The sequence below is a fragment of the Symsagittifera roscoffensis genome, chromosome 4 (assembly GCF_963678635.1).
Source record: "Symsagittifera roscoffensis chromosome 4, txSymRosc1.1, whole genome shotgun sequence".
Classification (NCBI taxonomy): Eukaryota; Metazoa; Xenacoelomorpha; order Acoela; family Convolutidae; genus Symsagittifera; species Symsagittifera roscoffensis.
Genome location: NC_087065.1, coordinates 72,889,718 through 72,896,957, shown reverse-complemented (window position 1 = coordinate 72,896,957; position 7,240 = coordinate 72,889,718). Strand labels below are relative to the sequence as shown.

General features: G+C 32.3%; 1 protein-coding gene across 1 annotated transcript in view; it reads right to left on the bottom strand.

Moving 5' to 3' along the window:
* The window catches only part of LOC134845014 (spliceosome-associated protein CWC27 homolog), a 502,234-nt gene that overhangs the window by 343,552 nt on the left and 151,442 nt on the right, over positions 1 to 7,240 (bottom strand). The window lies entirely within an intron of this gene.

Genomic DNA, 7,240 nt, shown 5'->3' with positions numbered 1-7,240 from the left:
AGGTCATCGGCTTGATACTAGGTGACATATTGACCGAGGCTATCTTTACGGGGGACGGGGAACGGGTTATTTTACACTCAGGCAAATGGTATGAAGTTCCGCGCTCATCATGTAGTAGTCATTAGCTATGACTAGAATTTTTCGTGAAGTAAAGTGAGATGAAAATAAATTGACCATTTTTTGGTCAGCTGAGACCATCAGCAAATGCATTTTATATCGACTTTGATCAAAATGTTGCAAAAACGATTAAAACTAATTGTTTTTTTTGTTCAAAAAGAAAACTACAAAGCAAAGATGAAAATTGTTTCATTTTTTTCATCAAACACCAAATCCGTACTAACGGCTCTGCTAATTGACAAATCGACCGGGTAAATTTTGCTTTTTTGACGCCGTAGAAATGCAGAAGTCACAAGCGAAAAATTGGTGGCGGTTTGACACATTTCAACCGTGCCATAGCATGCCATAGTACTTTGAATCTATGGTTAAATGATTCAGACATGCACTATCAAAGGATCTCTTTAACTATTCCCCCTAATAACAAATTTCTACCCCTATAAAGAAATCAATCAATGGCTGAGCATATGTAAATTTTGTCCCTAATAACGAATCCCACCCCCCCCCCTTTTGCAGGTAAATTAAAATTAGGGTAAAATTTACCATAACTTAACCTTTAATTAAAAAAATTTAAGATTGATTTCAACTAAACAGGAAATGTTAATATAAATAAATTACCTACTTTTTTAAGAAAAAATTTCAAAGGTAATTTTACCTATAAAATTTACTTTTAAGGTTTTTAAGGCTGATACATCCTAACTTTTAAAGTGATTTAAGGTAAATTTTTAAGGTGTTAGTAAGTTAAATTGTACGGAAGGTAGTGCAAATTTACCTAAATTGTTAGTGTGTTTTAAGGTATTTTTTAAGGTAAATTTGCCTTAATTTTTTTCTGAGTGAAGTAATGACTTCTAAGATAAAATGACCAAAAAACCAAAATCTTTCTTCTATGAACACTTAGGAGCTATACGATGTTGCTCGATCGTGTTCAATCATATTTCATGATTGCACAAAACAGAAGTGGCCAAATTGTTCGAAACATTTAAGTTTTTGGTCGTGACGATTTAAAAATATGCAATTTAAGTTGCGCTGATTAAAACGTAGGTCAAAATTTTGACCAGGGTAAATTTAAACAATCTGGAACAACAAATTAAATAAGGAAGAAAAAAGCTCCTTTCAGCTGTTTTTCGGATGACAGAGGCTTAGATTTAATGTCTTAATTTAAATGGCGAGTGTTTTCAACTCAAAAAGTTGCTGATACATTTTCAAAAACACAAAATAAAGAAAATAAATATTGAAACGATATATGATAGGTTTTTAGATTTTCTTAGCTTCGTTAAAAAAATCGACAAAATTTTTCAAAATTTTTGAAAATCCGCCCAAGATTTTCACTTCTCTAACGTTGTAAAGCTTATGATCATGAGTCTCATCCACGAAAGAAATTTTCAGAATTTCCAAATTTCTACGCAATTGTGAAAAAACCGGCAAAATCAGAATTATTTCAGAGATGTTCAAGAGCTTATCGACAGTTGTTAAACTTCAATCAAGATTTTTATTGGGAACGACAATTACATTAAACCACATTACAGGGTTTTTTCTTCATTAGAATTCTAGCGGGTTGTTTAAGGGGGAAATGTGTGGGTAATTTGTATTTTACACAATGGCTAAGTAGTTTGCCAAATAGCTCCTCTGGCAATATTTATTTCCTCTGTAGCTCCTCTGGCTGAAAAAGTAGTAGACGAACTTATGTTTTTTTTAACTAATCGCGACCAGAAAAAATCAACCGCTAAGAAAATCGAATGTGCGCTTGCTGAAATAAAATGTAAACAGTTAATCAAGCCCAGTTTCTGAAGTCTTTGCCTAAACTTAGGCCTTGATAATTGAGTCATCGAAAATCACAAGTTCCCGGGCTGACCTCCATACACAGAAACTGCTAGTCATACAGCTTAGCTTGTCCATGAAATTATTTTAATGTATGAATAGAAAGGAACTGTAGAACAATTTCCCGTACGTTTCACACATTTAAAACATACGACAATTCGGTATGTTAATTGCATGACAAGTTTTTTTTGTCAACCCGGTTTGTCGTATACATGTGATTTTCAGAAATTTGACTTGGACATAGGTACTCTCTGGACAAGCTCTGGAAATCAAACAAAAACAAAGAATATAGGACTCAATTCAGTGGACTCCGATATAGGGCCTTCAGCGAACTCTGGTTTTTGGAAGAGCTGCACTGCTTGTGGGAAAATTCAGCACGATGATGATGAATAAGAAAAAGACAAAAATGACAAAAACTTACCAACTACAAACTGAAATATACTGCAGTCGAGTATTATCATGAGACAAGGTGTCACGTACCAAGCAGAAAAAGAGAGCCAAAAGCTGCCTCAGAAAAAGTTCTGATATAAAGCCCTAAAATTTCATGAAATTTTAAGATTTTTTTGCATCAAATATGAGTGAAAAAAATATTTAGTTGCCATTACGAGGCCCAACTGTGCATTTGGTGAATTGTAAGCGGAACAACAGGCAAAAACAGAATTGTTGCGGAATCCACAACGTTGCTATTTTTCTTTGATCTTCTTTGCTATTTTGGATTCCCCGGACAAATACCTAAAACACTTATTTGCTCAAAATTGCTCCAAAAACAAGCAAATTTGCGGAATCCGCAACAAAATAATATTGTGGAATCCGGAAAAAAGTTAGCGGAATCCGGGACAGTTTGTGGAATCCATAAACAAACAAAATTATGCGTGTTTACTAAATTTAAGTTGTCGCAGAATCCACAACTGTAAGTGGAATCCGCAAATTGCAGGTGGAATCCGTAAATTGTAAGCGGAATCCGCAAATTGTCCCCCAAAAAAAACTATTTTTCAAAACGATATAAGACTCAATTCTGTCGGACTTCTAATTGTGTAATAGTTTACCAACCAACAATTATAATTAACTTAACCAAGGCTGGCATCTAAACTTTATTAGAAAAAAAAGGGAAAAAATGTAAGGTAAAAATAATAGTTGTAAATACAAAAACAATTGAAAACTTCAATGTTTGTTAACTGAAATTCATTCAAGTAAAGATTTTACATATGTGTTGAATTACTTTTATACTTTGACACTTGTTTATGATCAACCTCAAGCTTTTAGGTAAACCATTCCATTTCGGGGAACATGTGGCAATTGAAAACTCTGATGAGTAGTTCCCAATTACTTGTCCTGTCCTCAATTTTTGGTCTTTCTTTTGACGACGTTTCAAGTTTTTGCTTAATTTCTCTGTTTTCTTCAATTACCGAGTTACTTTTTAGGTAAACAGATAACAATTTTAGCGATCAATTCTTTAGCATTTTTGTTATGATCAATTCTGCAGGAAATATGGTGTTTTTGAAAAAAAGATCACAACAACTTTCAATTTTTTCTCATGAAGCAAGTTTTCGATATTAAATAATGATATTTGGAATTTTCTTTGGTTTTTTTATTTCTTTGTCGTTTTTTTTTTCGTTTTATTATAAAGTATAATTTCAGTTATAGAGTATTACAATATTAGTTTACAGTTTAAACAGTTTCACAATGTTTTTACCAACTGAATAAACTCAACGTTGATACAATTTTCTCCTTAAAGTTATCTTATGGAAAATTCGTGTTTTCTCAGCCCTAAAAAATTTTTGGAGTTATTGTACGGTTGGTTAAAAAACTTGAATTCAATTAAGTCATGAGCAAAGTCGCGGGATGAATTTTTGGCACTCAAGCCAGAGTAAAATTTCTAATCACGTGGTCAAACATTGACTGATAGACAAAATTCTCTTGCGGCAGACACAGTGGAAGGTGTTGAAGTACCCTTTTCTGCTGCGTAGCGTCAAAACAAAAAATGAAATTGCTGTCTGATATGTGGAAAAAATTCAGTTCATTTCTTTGAATCAAGAACTTTTTTGTTTGAAAAAGAAAATTTTCCCGCTATTTTTCTATTGTTAATTTTTAGTTTTGCAGTTTTTTAAATAACAGGTTCGGGCCCAATATGAATCCACCTCTCATATCTCGTAGAAAAAAGGAATAAGTATTGGGTAAAACCTATATGGATCTAAGAAGGAGTGCGGATTACAGGCCGACAAAATTCATTTCTTAAATTAAGCAGACTAATTTGATTTAACTCAAAACTGTATTCAAAAGGAATACAATAAGTATGATTTTTTAAAAAAACAACAATTTTTATTGAATTATTTTAAATTCCAAGTTGAACCAATTTGACATTCAGAATCAGAATCGGGTGATTTTGCACGCAGAGTTAAATAAATTAACTCGAAAATAATTATTGGGGTGGGGAGTGTTAGCTTGATCATCCAAGAGGTCAATGATATCAAAGATATTACTTCAAAAAAAAAATTGCTCAAATCTTTTGGACAATTTAAGGTCGCTTTTTTTCTAAACTCGTTTACTGAATAGACGCTGAAAACTGTCTGCTTTCTGACCTGTCTGATTACCATTCATAGGCTTGATACTAGGTGACATATTGACCGAGGCTATCTTTACGGGGGACGGGGAACGGGTTATTTTACATTGAGGCAAATGGTATGAAGTTCCGCGCTCATCATGTAGTCATTAGCTATGACTAGAGTTTTTTGTGAAGTAGAGTGAGATGAAAATAAATTCACCATTTTTTGGTCAGCTGAGACCATCAGCAAATGTATTTTATATCGACTTTAATCAAAATGTTGCAAAAATGAATAAAACTTATTGTTTTTTTTGTTCAAAAAGAAAACTTCAAAGCAAAGATGAAAATTGTTTCTTGTTTTTCATCAAACACCAAAACCGTATAAGCGGCTCTGGTAATGCACAGCTCGACCGGGTAAATTTTGCTTTTTTGACGCCGTAGAAATGCAGAAGTCACAAATGAAATATTGGTGGCTGTTTGACATTTCAACCGTAGGACATAGCATGTCATAGTACGTTGAATCTATGGTTAAGTGATTCAGACATGCATTATCAAAGGATCAATATCCCCCTAGTAACAAACTTCTACCCCTATAAAGAAATCAATCAATAGTTGAGCATATGTAAATTTTGTCCCTATTAACAAAACACACCCCCCTTTTGCAGGTAAATTAAAATTAGGGTAAAATTTACCATAACTTAACCTTATTTAAAAAAATTTAAGATTGATTTCAACTAAACAGGAAATGTTAAGGTAAATATAGGTAAATTACCTACTTTTTTTAGAAAAAATTTTAAAGGTTTTTTACCTATAAAATTTAGTTTTAAGGTTTTTTAAGGCTGATACATCCTAACTTTTAAAGTGATTAAAGGTAAATTTTTAAGGTGTTTGTAAGTTAAATTGTACGGAAGGTAGTGCAAATTTACTTAAATTATTAGTGTGTTTTAAGGTATTTTTTAAGGTAAATTTGCCTTAATTTTTTTCTGAGTGAAGTGATGCCTTCAAAGTTAAAATGACCAAAAAACCAAAATCATTCTTCTATGAACACTTAGGAGCTATACAATGCTGCTCGAACGCGTTCAATCATATTTGATGATTGCTCAAAACAGAAGTGGCCAAATTGTTCGATACATTTAAGTTTTTGGTCGTGACGATTTAAAAATATCAATTTAAGTTGCGCTGATTAAAACGTAGGTCAAAATTTTGACCAGGGTAAATTTAAACAATCTGGAACAACCAATTAAATAAAGAGAGAAAAATGGCGAGTTTTTCAACTCAAATATGTTGCTGATACATTTTCACAGCTCAACAAAATTTGAAAATGAAGAAAACAAGACTGCTCGTATCAGGGCGAAGCCCTGAATGTTCCGACTGCTTTTGAAGATTTATCGAGCAGCAGTAATATCATAAAAACATTATATGAAAAAAAATAAATTGGTGAACAGATAACACTTTTAGCGATCAATTCTTTAGCATTTTTGTTATGATCAATTCTGCAGGAAATATGTTGTTTTTGAAAAAAAGATCACAACAACTTTCAATTTTTTCTCATGAAGCAAACTTTCAATATTAAACAATGATATTTGGATTTTTTTTTTAGTTTTTTTATTTCTTTGTCGTTCTTTTTCATTTTATTATAACGTATATTTTTAGTTATAGAGTATTACAAAATTAGTTTACAGTTTAAACAGTTTCACAATGTTTTTACCAACTGAAAAAACTCAACGTTGATACAATTTTCTCCTTAAAGTTATCTTATGGAAAATTCGTGTTTTCTCAGCCCTAAAATTTTTTTATAGTTATTGTACGGTTGGTTTAAAAACTTGAACTTAATTAAGTCATGAGCAAAGTCGCGGGGTGAATTATTGGCACTCAAGCCAGAGTAAAATTTCTAATCACGTGGTCAAACATTGACTGATAGACAAAATTCTCTTGCGGCGGACACAGTGGAAGGTGTTGAAGTACCCTTTTCTGCTGCGTAGCGTCAAAACAAAGAATGAAATTGCTGACTGATATGTGGAAAAAGTTCAGTTCATTTCTTTGAATCAAGAACTTTTTTGTTTGAAAAAGAAAATTTTCCCGCCATTTTTCTATTGTTAATTTTTAGTTCTGCAGTTTTTTAAATAACGGGTTCGGGCCCAATATGAATCCACCTCTCATATCTCATAGAAAAAAGGAATAAGTTTTGGGTAAAAGCTATATGATTTTTTTCCAATTCTTGAAGCCAAAAATGCCCAGCTTTTTGCAAATAGAACATAATTTAAACCAATTGCTTGATAACAAACGTTTTAACACAAAACAGCATTTTTGCAACAGTTAACCTTGGTTTTTGTGCTATTTTTTGTTCATGTGTCATGTGTGTGTTCTTAGATCATGCTATAAAATTAGGCTAAGCTCAAAATCTGTTATTGTTATTAAGATTCAAGCTCAAATTGATAGTGAAATTTAATGATAATGGTTTAGAGTGACTACGAGTGACTATAAATTAAAACAAGACTGCTCGTATCAGGGCAACACTTTGAATGTTCTAACTGTCCATAAGCTGGTCTCTAATAGTTTTTGATTTATGAAATTTTGACAGACTATGAACTTTAAGCTGAATATTAAGAATTGTGTATGGAGTTAATAAGATCAACTAGCCTGTCTGTTTGATTTGGAACGGTATTTAATTTGGAACGGTAATGTGGTGCGGGATAGTTCGCCTTGCATAAATATTTCAACATTAAAGTATCACATCAAAGCTCCTATTGTCACAATAGTCATTTT